Raw genomic sequence first — 18,330 nt, 5'->3', positions numbered from 1 at the left:
AAATGACATTTTGGCCCGACCAGGTGGAGGCACAGTGGATAGAGAACAAAATGGGATGCAGAGGACCCAGATTCAAAACCCCAACATCGCCAGCTTGAGCACGGGCTCATTTGTATGAGCACGAGTTTACCAGCATGAGCGAGCGATCACTGGCTTGAGTGTGGGATCATAGACTTTGACTTGAGCCCAAAGGTCACTGGCTTTAACCCAAGGTCGCTGTCTTGAGCAAGGGGTCACTCACTCTGCTGGAGCGCCTCAGTCAAGGCACATAGGAGAAAGTAATAAATAAACAACTAAGAGCAATAAATAAACCACTAAGGAAGAATTGATGCTTCTCATCTCTCTCTCTTCTTGTCTGTCTATACTTATCTGCCCCTCTCTCTGTCTCTGTCACAAAGAAAAAATAAAAACGACATTTTGCAATTTTAATTAATATAGAAAAAGCATTTGGTAAAGTAGCATACTAATTTATATATTTCTAAAAATCTGTTAGCATAATAGAAATAACGGTGAGTTTTAATCTTATATCTATAAAAATTATATAGCAACTATTATTAAGGGTTAAAATTTAAAAGTAATCCTCTTAATGGAAGGTTCAAGACAAAGGCTCCTACAGTTCTTCCAGCAATGGCAACTGAGTAAGGGAAAATAAAAAAATCAAAGACATAAATAAAAAAAAGAGACACAAAAAAATTTCTATATAGGTAATACTTGTCAAAATGGAAAATCCCAAGGTATTTAATTAATAAGCAGAGAAACGTTGTTGATTTTTAAAAAATGATATATAAAACTCAATTTTATGTTTACACATATCTGCCAATAGTATATAAATATTAAAATAACTATTTTTAAAACAACGTTAAAAGTATTTTAGGCTTAAATATAATAAAATATTTGCATTTGCCTGACTGGGCGGTGGCGCAGTGGATAGAATGTCGGACTGGGATGCAGAAGACCCGGGTTCGAGACCCCAAGGTCTCCAGCTTGAGCCCAAGGTCACTGGCTCAAGCAAGGGGTTACTTGGTCTGCTGAAGGCCCGCAGTCAAGGCACGTATGAGAAAGCAATCAATGAACAATTAAGGTGTTGCAACGCACAACGAAAAACTAATGATTGATGCTTCTCATCTCTCTCCCTTTCTGTCTGTCTGTCCCTGTCTATCCCTCTCTCTGACTCTCTCTGTCTCTGTAAAAAATTAAAAAAAAATATTTGCATGAATTCTATGGAGAAAATTATGAGACATTACTGAAAAATATTAAAGAAAACTATACAAAATAGAGATTCTACTTAATAGTATCAAGTCCAAAAGCAGGTATAGCATTAAGATGAATTCATCATTAAATATTACTAATTATTACTGCCAATAATGTGGTCTTTAGTGTCAATGTTTCTGGTATATATTAGTCATTTAAGGAAAGAAGTACATGAACTCTTTAAGTAGATTTTTCATTCTAAAATAACTGAATAATATTTGTTTTTGTTTTTTTTTATTTCTTGCTCTGGCCGGTTAGTTCAGTGGGAGAGCCTGGTGTGTGAAAGTCCAAGGTTTGATTTCCAGTCTGGGCACACATGAGAGGTGATCATCTGTTTCCCCACCCCTTCATCTTCTCTCTTTCTCCCTCTCCTCCCCTTCTGCAGCCATGGCACCAATGGTTTAAGCATGTTTGAGCCCAGGTGCTAGGTATGGCTCCATGGCCTCGCCTCAGGCACTCCTCAGTTTTGGAGCAACGGAGCACTGGCCCCAGATGGACAGAGCATTGCCTGGTAGCGGGTTTGCCAGCTAGATCCTAGTCATGGGGCATGGGGGAGTCTGTCTCTCTGCCTCCCAGCCTCTAATTTAATAAACAAACAAACAAACAAATAAATAAATATTTTAAAATGTTAATTGATTGTAGAATAGCAAGCACTGCTGTGGCTCTTGCATGCTTATTTTGTCACTGATTTAAAATAGTTTTAGATATTGAAAATTACCCTGTTTTATGGACAAAATTAACCATGAATTGGTTGACCTTTCAATACTAAATAAAAATAATCTATGCATGCATGCAAAAAAAGCAAATAGTTAAGTATTTTAATTAAGATAAAGATGCTACCAAATTTTGACTTATTAGGAATTACGTCAATGACACTGCTATACACTATACATTTAGCTTCATATTTAGGGCACAATAATCAATAAAAGAAGGGACAAGGGACTCCTTTCCAGATCTATGTGGTTTTCATTCAACTTCACTGGCTACAGGCCACAACAAAGGTTAGTTACACAGTGATCTGGTAACTCAACTCATTGTTTTTGTTATTTGTCATGCACTGACTTTCTCTTGACTCAGCATTTCCTGAAGTTGTTATTTATAATTTATAGATACATGAAATAACTCAAATCAAATGAGAATTGTCTTAAATTGTTTTATGTCAACTCTGCAAGACTTTCATAGTTACTGCAGGTAGAGTTATTTGTCACATCACCTTACTCACATAATACTACATGCTTGCCTTTAGTAAAGCGCTTGAACTTTGTCTTTACTTTTAATCCTTTTGGATGAAAATAAAGTTGAGCAAATAAATAGGATGTAAAATGATTTACATCCTTCAACTTTATTCCAGAGGTCTCTATATTAAGCTATGTTATTTGGAGGGGTCACTTTTTGTTTTCTTTCTGAAAAAAAAATATTGTTTTGATTTTTAATGCAGAATTAAAGTAGCTATAGAAAATCTGAATTTTGGAAGCTGAAAAACACATTTTCAATAAAAAGTTAAAGAAAAAATGACATCTTTTCTGGTTAGTGTCTGGAAAATAAATAAGAAATGGACTGTAACAGGATTTTTAGACAATTAAAAGCAGGTGGACCAATTCTATGGCAGCACACAGTGATGTGCATTCCTTCTGCCAGAACAGTAATTCTTGAAAATGTCAGTTCACACTTTCAAGATGGTCTATACCTGGTTGTTTTTCATTTATCATTTTCTCTGTCCCCTCCTTTACTATAGATTTTCTCTGCTTCTTTCTTTATTTAAGATTTTAATTATTAGTAATTTAGTTTGGAGGCTTTGAACTTGTTAGATTTTACTTGCTTTGCGGTATCAGTTGTCCAATGTTTTAACAAGAAATAAGATAATTGTGGAAGAGGAGATTTGAAACATAAATTTCTGCTACAATTACATGAATTTGAAACATTGAAACTTCTAAGTTTAAAATATTTTATCTACCAAAGGTAGATTTCCTTATAACTTTGCTATATTATTCTGTAGTGTCACTGAAAAAGAAAGCACATTTCTCTGTTGTATATTTTCAATTATAACAGGAAAAAGTAAGACATGCATACAGTTAACATATCTTTGAAATAAATGTTGTATATTAGAGGATCTACAAGTCTTCCATCTTTCCATCTTAAAAAAACTTATTATATTTTTAGAGCTAAACAAGTAAAATTTAATATATATGTGTATGTTTACATAACTATTCACACACAAACACACATATGAATTAGTTTATCTGCATTTTTTTTACATAGGGAAAATAAAGAAATATTAACAAATAGTGCATCAGTATCTACAGAAAAAGAATTCTTGATTACCTTTGAGTAAAGATGATGAATATTTTAAGTAATACAAACCAGAATATTCATAAATAGTGCTATTGCATAATCTGTTTCCTAAAATTCCTTTAAATTACTTATCCAAATCTCTAAGCTGAAAACTATGCGGTATGATTAAACGCTCTCTTTGCTACGGGTTCTAGAACTGGTTTAATGTAGCACCCTCCACTGGCTCAATTGCTAAACATTTCCCATATTTGCTCAGTGCCTCACCCACTTCCTATACTCATCTATCCACAAAAGGAGGGCAAGGCCAGATAAGATCATGATTCTTTATTTTCTTTTGAAATGCTAGTAACATTATTTATAGTGGCATTGGAGGTGTATAAGAATGTGATAATACATTCTTTATTTCTCCAAGCAAATAAAAAACTGGTATGACATTTTGTTCCTGATTAAGAGAAAACGATTGAACTAAACACAACATTTCCTATATTCTGACTATAGAGTTCTAAGGACTAGTCCGCGTATCCTTATTTCAAGAATTCTGAATAGTTCCTAGGTAAGCAAATACTACAGGAAAAAGTTCCAAATTTAAGTTTGACTTCTGCCATCTGGGACCAGATAAATTGGATCAAGATCAGTTTTAGAACCATCTTTTTTTTATAACAGGAATAAATTGATTATGCAATGCTCACAAAACCAGGCATTGCTATTCATTGAAAAACATCAATTATTTCCTCAGTTTTTATAGTTACCAATTAACATAGTACTCCATTAGTGAAATGAACTGCAGGTTACTAATTAGTTTAGTGCCCTATTAGTGAGTTCTATTTGCTTTGTAATTTGGCAATATTTAATAGTCTTTGGAGAATGTCCTAAATTTTTGGCCTAGAATATTCTTTTATTTTTTCCTTTCATCTTTTCCTGACCTCAGAATCTGACCAATATGACTCCATACATTTTATTTTGTCCAACCCAACTGAGATTGCTGGCTCCACTGCTAGCCTGGTTTCAGGAGAAAGAACCAATGTTTTAACTATACTTCTCTCAGCATCATATTTTACTTCTCCCCTTTCTAGTACCAAATTATTCTGTTCCTTTATGAGGACTAATTTGAACAGTATGGGAATGGACCTATTTCTAAAAGAGAATATCCTCAGTGCTGAGACCTGCTTTATCATTAATATGAAACACTTGTTCAATACTAGAGAGTAACTAAATTGACTTATAACACTTCTGTCCTTGGATTACTCTTATACTCTACTTCACACAACTTCTAAACATCTTTACCCACATTATGTCAATAGATCCTGGTAAATCTAATTTGAGATTACAGTATTTTTAGCCTCACTATTCAATAAATACTGGTTAGTAACATCTATTGGCTTCTGTTATAACATCCTTGTCATGATATAGTTAGTATAACTTCTAAGACATTAAAATTATATGCATAAAAAGAGTTCATTAGAGACAAAGAAGACCATTCAGGGCTATGCATTCTCCTCGGTCTTCTCTCCATATCTCCCAAAAAGGTTGTGAATCTTGGGTAAGCATTTGTTCCTGTAATCCTCTGTTATTTCTACATTTTTCTATAGGTAGCACAGTGAAAATGTAATGTCTTCAAGGAATGTATTTAAATAGTTTATCCATTCAAGAACAATCCTTCACAAATATTCTAGGGAAACACTAACCCCAAGAAGTTTTGTAATTCTTTGTTATTGCCATGGTAAAATTAATTATTATAGTTTTTTTTTCAGTTCTAGGTCTTACATTGTATGAAGACATTACATGTCCAGAGGATTTTATGTAAGCCTGACATAAAATACTGCTTGACCTAGTACTATTTCAACCATGCCTTTTACTCATGCTCTTCCAGAGTTCTTCTTAGTATATTTATGTTTTAAATAAACAAATAGACATTGATAATTTATATCTCCAGGTGGTTTTGTGTAACAAATGCTAAAACCCTAGCAAGGGTCCAGAAATAGCTTGCTACACACTTTCCAAAAGAAAGAGCTGCTCAGAATAGACTAACGCAGTGACAAGTTGTTCATACCATGCCTTCTTCATAGAAGAACAAAACAGGCTTGCCCGGTTGGCTCAGTGGTGGAGTGTTGGCCTGGCATGTGGAAGTCCCAGGTTCGATCCCCAGTCAGGGCACACAAAGAAGTGCCCATCTGCTTTTCCACCCTTCTTCTCCCTTTCTCTCTCTTTTATCTCTCTCTCTCTCTCCTCCTCCCGCAGCCATGGCTCAAATGGTTGTAGTAAAGTTGGCCCCCCAGGTACTGAATATGGCTCCATGGCTTCACCTCAGGCACTAAAATAACTCAGTTGCCAAGCAATGGAGCAGCGGCCCAGAGGGGCAGAAGATTGCCTGGTTAGTGGCTTGCCAGGTGGATTCCGGTTGGGGTGCATGCAAGAGTCTGTCTCTGCCTCTCACTTAATAATAATAATAATAATAATAATAATAATAAATAGAACAAAACACCACTAATTCCCTAGTAAGTTGTTTACAGCAATCTAAAATCAGTATAACTACCCAAACTTATTTTTATGTAGCCACTCAGTGACATACTTTTATTTTGTCTGATTTATTAAAAATTGCCATGGGGTTGGGGTGATCCATAGTATTGTAATTACCCCACTAGGTATCAAATATATAATATGTTCTTATAAATTTATGATTTCAACAATATTTGACTTAAATGCTGGGCATCATTTAGTTTTTATTTTACAGTGTGTATTCTAAACTCAGGTCACCTCCCTTTCATAGAGGAGATAAATATTTTTGGCTTGGTATTGCTTCTCAATTTCTCTGTCTTCTCTCATTTTTCCTTAATTTCTCTTTGCATTATACAAAAACAAAAGCTCTCTAATTTTCATCTGGAAAGAGTTTAAGTCAGGATCTAGAACATACAACCTCCAAATAGAACTAGGAATAAATACCTTCAGTTTCTGCTTGGTCTTTATCTTAATCTAAAAACTACATATCTAATATGAATGGGGAAGGCACATATCTGATGTAGGCAGTTAAAATAATGTTCTGAAGAAGTTAGAATCTGTTCTACTCTGTGCTTCGCGGCAGGTCTCTTGCATCTTGTCAAAATTAGACTTGATGCTTACTCTCAAAGGAACACAGTTTCCATTCCTTCCCCCTTCTAAAAATACTTCTCTGCTGATCACATGAACCGTTTAATAAATAGGTTTGGGCAGCCTGACCAGGCAGTACCATAGTGGATAGAGCCTCGAACTGGGATGTGGAGGATCCAGGTTCGAAATTCTGAGATTGCCAACTTGAGCACAGGCTCACCAGTTTGAGAGAAAGATCATTGGCTTGAGTGTGGGATCATAAACTTTGCTTGAGCCCAATGGTTGCTGGCTTGAATCCCAAGGTCGCTGGCTTTAACAAGGGGTCAATCACTCTGTTGGAGCCCCGCAGTCAAGCCACATATGAGAAAATAATGAATGAACTAAGGAGCTGCAACAAAGATTTGATGCCTGTCATCTCCCTTCCTTTCTCTCCATCCCTATCTGTCCCTTTCTCTGACTCTCTCTCTGTTTCTGTTAAAAAAATAAAACAAAATAAATAAGTTTGGGCAAAGAAGCCAAAAGACACAACCATTTTACAATTGACTAAAAGATGCCATAGATGATTTCATATCACATTTCCCTGTCTTTGCTTAAAAAAATCACAATGTGACAAGGTTAAATTGGTGCTGCCATTTGGTATACTCAGCTTTTCTTCTTCTTACTTATTTATTTTTTTAGTATTGGGAAGCCTGAGTAAGAACATCCAATACCTAGGCTCCTAAACCCAGTTGGCATCTTTAAGGCATTCATACTTTGTTATATTTGCTTCTTTCCTTCACTGCCTGTCAGTCTGTACCCTAACCTAACTGCCAGCAGGCTTTATTCCAAGTTATGTGTTACCTCCTCTAATGAGTGAGAGGCAGTCTTTCTTCTCCATGTACCCAACTAGTTTAAATAATTAAGAAACATGTAGAATGATTACATTGTGCCATTTTAAGTTCAAAATGAAGCTTTCATTTAATATAAATCCAGCCTAAAACTATATCAACCAGGTTTATTTGTGAATCCAAAGCCATTTGGTCAGAGGCCCTTGCACCAAAATCTCCAGCCACATTATATATATAAACATCTGTTTCTTAGCTTTTTGGTAGAAGGTTATGTTATACTGCTTTCTAACTCCCTGGATCCTCCCTGCCCATGAATATTTGGATGTATTTATTGACTGTCATCATAAGGGTATTTCCTGAAAGAACTGAAATGATCTCATGGCTTTTAGTACATAACAGGCCTCTGATATGTCTCAGACTCTGATACTTGCCATTCTGGCAGCATCCCAGTAGCACTTCCTAATCACAAAGAAGTGGCACTTCCTGAAAATAGCCTCTGCTTTCCATAACACCATTTCTTAGATATAAAATAATATTTTTTCTAAGGGTCTTCTCTACTATAGGATTATGGTTTGATCATTCAAAAAAAATCTCTTCACTCAGAAAAGAGCATAAAATGTATAATGAAACCCTCTAGAAAAATTTTTCTAGCATTTTAGAGAAAGCTGCATTTTCTCTCCAGGTGGTTCTTGGGGAGTAATACATGACAGTAACTACTATAACATTCTTTCTTTTCTACTTTATAAGAAGAATGTGCATATATTCCAATTTGCCTAGTCAGACTTGGGTTCAATCTCTTGTTCTAGAATAATTCTAATACCAATTTCACTATCAATATGTATTGGTTGTACAATATGTTCTGTGATTGCCCTATTTATAATAAAACTGTAGTTCAGAATCGAAACTAAATTTATTAGCCTCTCTTTCATATAAATAGGTGCATGTGACTAAGTGCTGGACAATGAGATACAACCAAAAATATTGTGTGGGACTTCCAGGAAGTCTGTTTGAAAACAAAAGATACACACTTTGCCTTTCTTGACTCCTGTTGTCCATATAGAATACAGACATGATGACTAACATTTCAGCAGCTATTTCTGTTCATGAAGAAACTTGAGGATTGAAGCCTTGTATATTTGATAAGGTGAACTCTAGTAACTACAACAAGAAGAATAAAAAAAAATAGCACTGGTTTAAAGGTATATAAGTTGATTTCTTTTTCACTTAATTCTCAGTCCAGTGGTCTAGGACAGTGAAATAATTTCACTTTTTATATATATAGGGGGGATCCAGGTTACCTATACTATCTCTCCACTACTTTCCAGCTCCTTATTACTCAAAGTATTATTTACAGAACAACCCCATTGCTATAACTTGGGACCCTGATAGAAAAGTGGATTATCAGTTTCTACCACAGATTTGTATTTTAACAAGATCTCCAGATGATATGTTTGTCTATTAATAACTAATTAAGCTTATAATATAATTTTGTATTAGGAAAATGTGAAGTTTGGGTATCAATGAACAGGTCAAAATTGTATATTATCCTTGGAAATAGATGCTGTAATGCATCCTGACAGATAAGACATAGACTTGACACTAGAAATGGTTCAAATTAGGAAAGCACTATGTACCAGAATGTGAAGCTTTGTGCATAAAGAGAGTCTTCAAATAAGTCTGAAAGGCAGAGGTGGATTAAGTTCAGTTGAGGCCCTGAGTACAGAAGAAAATATTGGGCCATTAGAAAAAAGTGTAAAATTGGGGTTTTGCAGGGTCCTTCAGAAGTCAGGGCCCAGGGCACTCCTCCGGTGCACCCGCAGTTAAATCCACCTGTGCTAAAAGGGAATCTTTTCTTGGAAAAATAAAAAGTCAAAATAGAATCTCACTATCTGACATAGGCTATGTTTTCTCTTTAAAAAGCTACTAGTGATAAATGTGCCTTTCAACTTAAATAATCAAAGAATGTAAGGATTAACAAACAGCATAGATAATATGTCACTAATTTGATAAAATTACTAATCTAGAAAAAACTTGACCTTATTTTACTTGACTTCAGGTTCTATCTCATATATTATAATATTTGCATTCATCCAACTCCCTTTTTAAAAAAAATATGTGAAATTTTACCAAAAATACTTTTGAAGGAAACTGGGAAGAGTTTCACAGTTTAGTAAGTTTCTATAGATTTTTCTTACCCTTCAGTTGGCAACCAAACTACACTCTCTCTAAAATTTTTCTAAAGGTTTTAATCTCCATGTTATTTATAGTAATTTCCATCTTCTTTTTTATTTTTTAAATAAATACTCTAAAAGTAAATTTAAAAACAATTTAGTCTTCTCAAATTCTTTTCTCTCTTTTACATTTTTTTCCATTACCTTGGAAGCTCTAAAGAAAGAAGGATGAAGAGGGGAAAAAAGTGTGAGTTCTGTGATGAAAAAAGGCTGTTAAATGTACAGATGCTCCTGCACTTACAGTGGAGTTACATCCTGATAAATCCATCATACACTTAAAATATACCAAGTTGAAATGCATTTAATAAAGCTAGTTTACTAAACATCATAGCTTAGCCTAGCCTATCTTAAATATACTCAGAACATTTGTATAATATTAACCTGCTGTCAGACAGTCATCTTGAGGTTTATCGCCATAGCAATTGCCTTTTTCTTTTCACCAGAAGCAAAAGACATATATGTTTGTTTTGTAGGCATGCTAGGAAACTAAAACACAAAACACAATAATGTATCTAAAAAATGCTGACAACACAGCACGCTGTAGAATGTTGCTTATTTACCCATGTGACTACATGGCTGAGTGGGAGTTGTGGCTGGCTGCTATTGCAAAAAAGAGTGTCCTATCACATCAGATATCATTAGTTTGGAGAAAGATGAGAATTCAAAATTTGAAGTATGGTTTCCTGAATGAGTATTGCGTTCACTGCATCACAAGGTCAAAAAATTATAAGTCAAACCGTCATTAGTTGGGAACCATCTGTATTACTTTGAGGTTTTGGTCTGTGTAATAGTAATGACAAAGCAGTATCAAGAAACTCACTAAGGAATGGTAAGGTCATTTTTAGCCTCCATTCAAGGTTAAATCAATGGCTTTTGGTTTCTCATTAAATACAAATATAATAGTCCCATATAATAGATCATGTTAATTTTAAATGAAATGTAGTTAAAATATGTTTCTGCTTAGCACAGTGGTTGAAATTCTGAGATTTCAGGTCAAACCAATATGCATTTTTAATTTTGTCTCCGCTATACATGAGTCCATTATGATCTTGAGAAGTTTCTTACCACTTCAGAGCTATAACATGTTCTGCTAAAATGGATGGTAAATTATTAAATGTGATTAACTTCAAGTGTGTAAACAGAGTTTTTCACATTTGTTAAATGCTGGCTACTGTTACAAAATTCTCTTCTTAATATAAGTTTATAGAGCAGAGGTGGACAAAAATTTGGGCTACTGTTTCTCTATTGCTTTCTTTCCCACCCTCCCTTCCTTCAGGGACTTCAATCACATGTACATTAAGCACTTAAATTGATTCTACAAATTACTAATATTTTCTGACAATTTTGTTTCTAACATTTTTCATTTAATTTTGGTTAGATTCTACTGTTATGAATTCATATTTACCAGTCTTCTCTACAGTCTAATGTTTGGTTTATCACATCTATGTATTTTTTAATCTTATATAATAAGTTTTTATATCCAGAAGATTGATATATAATTAATAAATAGATAATGCACATAAATAGCTGAATAATTCAGATATAATAGATAATTCAGATATATATGTATACATTAAAACTTTATAAAGAGATTTGCTAAAAGAAATAAAAAGAATAATAGCAAAACCATCCACAAAAAGAAGAAAAAGAAATTTAATTAATAAGGAAATAATGCCATGAAAGTTGTCATCAACAATATAAAGCTTCAAAAATAATATTTATAAGCAATCTATGCAAAACTATATATATTCTAGTTTCTTCTCTAGGCAGGTCTGTCCTTATGGTAATTTGTTCTACAAATTTATTACCTTGTTCTCTCCAGACTCTCAACACCATATTTCAACTCAAAGAGAGTCCAGATTCTCCCTCCTAAATTAAAAGGAAGTCAGGCTAATTCTTCTCAGGGCTGTGTCAATCTTACTACTCATCTTTGTGTTTTCTTTTCTTAGGTGTTATAGTCTAGTACTGTCTGATAACCAATGTATGAAAATCATTCCATTTATACTTTGTTCATATTTTTGTTTTTAATCAGAAAAATATACCTGGTCTCTATTTTAATGTGTTTTGGAAGTGCTACCAAATTATGTTTTTAATATATTTCTATATATTATAAAATTTAAAATAATTACTCCAAATCTCTACTTGTTTATTGCTTAACAGCATAATTGGGAATTTTTCCCTTTTCTCAGTTATGCATAAGTAATATGGTTTGCATGGATTGCTTATAAATAATATTTTTAAAATTTTATACCATTGATGACAACCTTCATCATATTCTTAAATCAAATTCTTCTTCCTCCTTATTCTGGTTAGTTTTGCTATTTTTTTTTAGTTCTTTCACTAAATATCTTTATAAGTATAAAGTTTTAATACTTAAAAAATGTCATACTTTATATTCTGATTTAATCAATTTTAGCAGTGTGGAATGGATTACTACTGTGAACAATGAAGACAGCAGGTGTATACTACTTTCTGTATCACTCTACTTGACTCCCCCAAAGTTTACATAATTGCACTTGTGTTTATGTTAATATTTGTATTATGATTTGCATTTGTATTTATCCTTTTTTATTTTTGGTCTTGGTATTGATCATGAAAACTGATAACCATATTTTACTATTGTGATTATGTAACTATTATTTATTTTAATACCAAGATTAATCCACTGATAATTAAATAGAATTCCCCTTATAATTATTTTTAAAATCCAGTTGCTTCTCTGGCCAGTGGTTTAGTGGTAGAGCATCAGTCCAGTGTATGGATGTCCAAGGTTTGATTCCCCATTAGGGCACACAGAAGAAGAGACCATCTGCTTCTTCATCCCTCCTTCTACCCCTTCTCTCTCTTGTTCCTTCTCTTTCTCTGCCGCAGCCATAGCTCTATTAAGCACATAGCACTCCCTCATCCTCCTTCCCTTCAAACCTTTGCACTGAGGTGGCTCCATGCAGCCTGCCTCAGGTGCTAAAAATAACTTGGTTATGAGCATGATCTCAGATGAGCAGAGCACCCACCCCAGATGGGGGTTGCTGGATAGAACCTAGTCAGGGTGCATGCAGGAGTCCGTCTCTCTATCTCCCCTCCTCTCACTTGGAAAAGATGGAAAAAAAATACAGTTGCACTTTAGAAGTTTTTGTAAAATGCACTGCCCCAGGTATTGTTTCTTTTTTCAGAGCTCCATAGGTAATTCTAATAAGCAGCTGTGTTTTAAAACAAGTGGACTATATAATTCTTTTTCATTTTTTCTAATTTGTTTTACTTTTTCTATTTTATATTCAACTGCTTCCATTTCTATTAGTCTATCTTTTCTAATTTTTTTTTGTAGTTCTTTCTCAAGTCTTTCTCAGGTAGATATAAAAAAGCTTATATATGTACACACACACACATACACACACACACATATATATATAAATAGTATATATGTATTTTAAAAAAAAGTATTTTTGCTTATCTAAAATTTTGATAGTTTAATCTACTAGTTTGACTAAGTATGAATAAAAGACTGGGCTTCTAATTTATTTTCCCTTAAATATTTTATGTTTCATTTATTCTGACATCCAGTATTACTGTTAAAAGTTTTGAAAGCTTGCTATTTTAGTGATATCTTTAAAATCTTCAATGAGAGCTGAAACAGCCAATCCAAATTTTGAGAATATAAAGAAATATTAAGTGGTAAATTAACATGTTTTAACTTTTTTCTTTTCCTAAAACTCTCACACATATTATTCCTCTTGGTGTTAGTTGAATAAAGATAACAAATTTGCTTTTTAATGTTTATTATAAGTGTTTTTCAGAGAAACCATATTACTGAGCTATAAAGTAAAAGCATTATTTTCATATTATACAATGGAAATGTAATATGCCCCTGTGAAAAAGGGTTTGTCTTTGCTTTTCTCCACACACAATTAAACTCAATCTCTAAATTTAAATTGAACACATATCTGAACGAGACCTGTAGTCTAAGACCTGATTTATGATGCTAGGCGGTTTAACGCTCAGTCATTCATTTCTGATTATATGGCATTAATCTCTGGGTTGCAGATTGCTACCATTTAATAGTCAAACAGATTGCCTGGTAGAACAATTTATCCTCAATATTTTCTGACTTTTAGAGTACAAGTTAATTTATTCTATGTAAATAAACAATTTTTAAATACTTATTGCAGTCAATGATTTGCTTTTTTATGAAGGTAACAAAGAAATTAATCATATTCAGTCAAGGGAGAATTCTTTTGTACATCAGGAACTGTCAAAAGTCCTTCTCTGCTTTCTGATTTCACTCTTCTTCCATTCACAGAGTGTCTGTTAGGGTAAAAAGACCCATCTTCTTTTTCATTCTTGTGTCTGGTTGCCTATGTATTTATGAGGATCTAATTTTACCTCTCCAAAAGTTTTCAGTTAAGAGGGTATCCTCTTGCCCTGGCCGGTTGGCTCAGCGGTAGAGCGTCGGCCTAGCGTGCGGAGGACCCGGGTTTGATTCCCGGCCAGGGCACACAGGAGAAGCGCCCATTTGCTTCTCCACCCCTCCGCCGCGCTTTCCCTCTCTGTCTCTCTCTTCCCCTCCCGCAGCCAAGGCTCCATTGGAGCAAAGATGGCCCGGGCGCTGGGGATGGCTCTGTGGCCTCTGCCCCAGGTGCTAGAGTGGCTCTGGTCGCAACATGGCGACGCCCAGGATGGGCAGAGCATCGCCCCCTGGTGGGCAGAGCGTCGCCCCTGGTGGGCGTGCCGGGTGGATCCCGGTCGGGCGCATGCGGGAGTCTGTCTGACTGTCTCTCCCTGTTTCCAGCTTCAGAAAAATGAAAAAAAAAAAAAAAAAAGAGGGTATCCTCTTACTGCCCAGTTTCTGTGAAAATGAATTCTTTACCCTTGTATTACCATTTCCAAACCGCAGTGTGATAAATTAACGGGATCCTTGTTTTCCTTGCTAGCCCTCCAGTTCTCATTGACCTCAACATACACTCTGCTCTAATTCATTCATTACACTTACCAGGAAATTTGGAGATACATATAACATTGACTTCACGTTCAATGTCAGCTGAAGACATATTGCTATTTCAAAAGGAATCTTTTGTGCTTGTGTTATGACAGAAGCTTCCCTTGTGGCTCTGTTTAAACCCTGTCTCCTTTGTTAAACTTCAACCCCACCTTTCTCAGTTATGATACGTAGCTCTATGCCTTTAGGGGTTGAACCGCTTGCTGTGCAATAAGGTAAGGAAATGGTCCATTTTACAAGAAAATATAAACACATTCCCTAAACAAGTGTTACTCATTTAAATTATTAATAATTGTATGCAAACAGAGTCCCCTTTGAACCACTGCTCAGATCTGTGATATTTTCTGTTTCTTCATTGTAAATCAGTGTCTCATCATTGTCTTAGTTTATTTTCTCTAATTATAAAGGAAGTTGAACATCTTATTTTTACCATGAATGTCCCCAAACGAATAATTTTCCTTGATGAACCCTCAGACATGACAACCTGTAATATCTGATGGAAATAAAATTACAGATAAAGTCAAAATATATGTGGGAATATGGGGTTTTAAAAGAAAAACCAAGCCCAAAATTACCTTCCTCAAGGAAACCCAGAAGTGGTTGTATAACCTCCTTAAGTTTCTCCAAAAAATTACACTGGGAGTGCTTTAATAAAGTAACAAAAGCCAGTACTTAGTACCATTACCACCTGGTGGTCAAATAAGTTTGTAAATATGATATATATGTTTGCTCGCTTATAGTTTGTATTGGGTGTGGGAGACAGGCTGCAAGCTGGCAAAATCATTATAGTCTAAGGCAGGGGTCTCAAACTCGCGGCCCGCGGGCCGCATGCGGCCCGCCGAACAATTTTGTGCGGCCCGCAGACTAATCCACAAAGTTCAAAATATTTTGGATAAAATTAAGTAAGCCTAGGGGCCTACTTGTATTTTTCATTTCTCTAGCATCCTAGCTAGATATTAGCTTAGTTAACAGCAGTTGTGATGCGAACTACAGTTTCTGGTCTTTTTGTGACACTGAGTAAACTGCATGTACGATTGTGCTTGTTGTACTGATTTTTTTTGTTTTCAACTGCAGTGAGAAAAGTGTTGCATAACAGTTGCCTTTTGCAGACCTAGTGCGGCCCACCGAATGGCTGTGATCTTGCTCTGTGGCCCACATGCTGAGTTGAGTTTGAGACCCCTGGTCTAAGGCTTAGTTTTAAAACTAAGCCTTTCCCACTGTTGGGCAGATAAAATATATTATGTTCACTTTGTTAAAGGTGGCGCTGCCCACATAGAGACCCGTCACCCAGGTGATATTAATGTGTGTTGGGGGCAGGCTGTGGGCAGGCAGGATCCTTGTAGCCTGGGGCTTGGTTTTAGGAATAAGCCTTTCCCACCCTTTTTGATGTGGGTAGTACAATCCCATCATGCCTCAGATAAATGACTTTGTATTAGAGACTTCCCTATTTGTATATTTGATTAAAGGTTTTGAATCTACACTATAAAGTGGAGCAGACTAGGTCCTTGCTTTCTCTTGGTTCCTGAGATTAATATTAGAGGAGAGAGCAGAGAGAGGCCATGTGGAGAAGGCCAGGAGAAGTGGCCAAGATGGTGGAGTGCTAAGTTAAAAGCCAGTTTGTGCAGAGTTTGTGCAGGGAGAAAGAAGGAGATGGGGAACAGAGGTGAATAAGTCTGGTGAGCTAGAAATCTTTGATTCTAGAAAGCTTGGAAAGCTTTGTGAGCACTGAATGTGAGTGGGTTTTGGAGCCCAGTGTGTGTTTTTACTTGCCCGCTGGGTGCAAGCTAGGATTAAAGCTAATGACCCACCAGTTTTTGGCTCCGTTGTTTCTTTACTGACTGTCCAAATCCAATGCAAACCTGCATGGGTCAGGTGGCTGTGATGGTGGCCATGGTTATTGGCTTTACACCCACCCTTTTTTTTTCCACACCCTTGATTGTTGCATGATGTGGGTGGTGCACTCTTATGCGGAATTCCAGTATGCCTCAGATAAGTGACTTTGTATTAAAGACTTCCTTATTTGTATATGTAAAGCCAGGAGCCAAGGCCAAGGCCACCATCAGAGCAGCCTGGCCCATGCAGGCTCGCATTGGATTCGGACAGTCGGTAAAGAAACAGCGGAGCCACAAACTGGTGGGCCATAGTCTTTAATTCTAGCTTGCACCCGGCAGGCAAGTAAAAATACACACTAGGCTCCAAAACCCAATCGCATTCAGTGCTCACAAAGCTACTAATTTATCCGAGTTTCCTAGAATCAAAGGTTTCTAGCTCACCAGCCTTATTCTCCTCAGTTCCCCATCTCCTTCCTTATCCCAGGTACAAACTCTACACAAACTGGCATCTCACTCAGCACTCCGCCATCTTGGCTGCTTCTCCTGGCCTCCTCCACGTGGCCTTTCTCTGCTCTCCTCTGCTCTCTCCTCTAATGATAATATCAGGAACCAAGAGCCGGCAACCTCCTGTTCTGCCCCTATTTTATAGTGTAGCTTCACAACCTCTAATCCAATATACAAAATAGGGAAGTCTCTAATACAAAGTCACTTCTCTGAGGCATGATTGGATTGTACCACCCCACAACAAAAAGAGTGGGAAAGGCTTAATCCCAAAACCAAGCCTCAGGCTACAACGATTCTCAACACACATTAATATCACCTGGGCAACGGCCTCTTTAACAAAGTGAGAATAATACATTTTATCTGCCCAACAGTATATTAGTTTAAATGTTTGGATTTCTACATTATAAAATGAGGTAGATTGGAGGCTTGCTCTTGCTTGATTCCTGAAATTAGTATTGCAGCAGAGAGACAGCCAAAATGGCAGAATGGGGAAGGAGAAGCCAGTTTGTGGAGGAGAAGAAGACGGGGAACAGAGATGAATAAGGCTGGTGAGGTAGAAACCTTTGATTATAGGAAACTCAGATAAGTCAGTGGCTTTGGGAGCCCTGAATGTAAAGGAAAGTGTTTCCCACCGTGTATTTCTTGCCCGCAGTGTACAAGCTAAGATGAAAGATAATGGCCTACTCGTTCTTGGCTCTGTTGTTTCATTATGGTCTGTCCGAATTAAATGCAAACCTTCATGGGCCAGGCGGCTGTGATGGTGGCTGTGGCTACAGGCCTTACACCATGAACAACAAAAAATGATCGGAGGTAACACTTGACATAAATGCAAAGAATTCTGTTAGAATATTTTGCTTAGAAAATAGTTTGGCTATGCTAGAGATGTTTAGTGGGAAAATAAGGTTTGCAAAGCCAAAAATGTAGTTTGTGAATTAAACTATATAGAGAGTAACCTAAATATGTTAAGATAAAAATAAGCCACTGGTTATGAGACAGATAAAAGATTTGTCCTTTGGTTAAGATTTCAAGTCCTTGTTCTAGATAGTTTGATATGAGCACATAATCTCTAATCTTCTAGGTAAAAGACTCATATATGAATGTTGCTGTATTACTGCAGCAGTAATTGTAAAATGGGGAATTTCCTAATGTAAAGCCAGTTGTTGCAGCCACCATCAGAACCACCTGGCCCCTGAAGGTTCGCATTTGATTCGGACAGATGGTAGTGAAACAATAGAGCCAAGAACTGGTGGGCCATTACATTTAATCCTAGCTCACACCCGTCAGGCGAGAAACACACACAACACACACACACAGTGGGA

Source organism: Saccopteryx bilineata, chromosome 6, assembly GCF_036850765.1.
Source record: "Saccopteryx bilineata isolate mSacBil1 chromosome 6, mSacBil1_pri_phased_curated, whole genome shotgun sequence".
Taxonomy (NCBI): Eukaryota; Metazoa; Chordata; class Mammalia; order Chiroptera; family Emballonuridae; genus Saccopteryx; species Saccopteryx bilineata.
The sequence above is the reverse complement of the archived record's forward strand: the minus strand, read 5'-3'. Positions refer to the sequence as shown.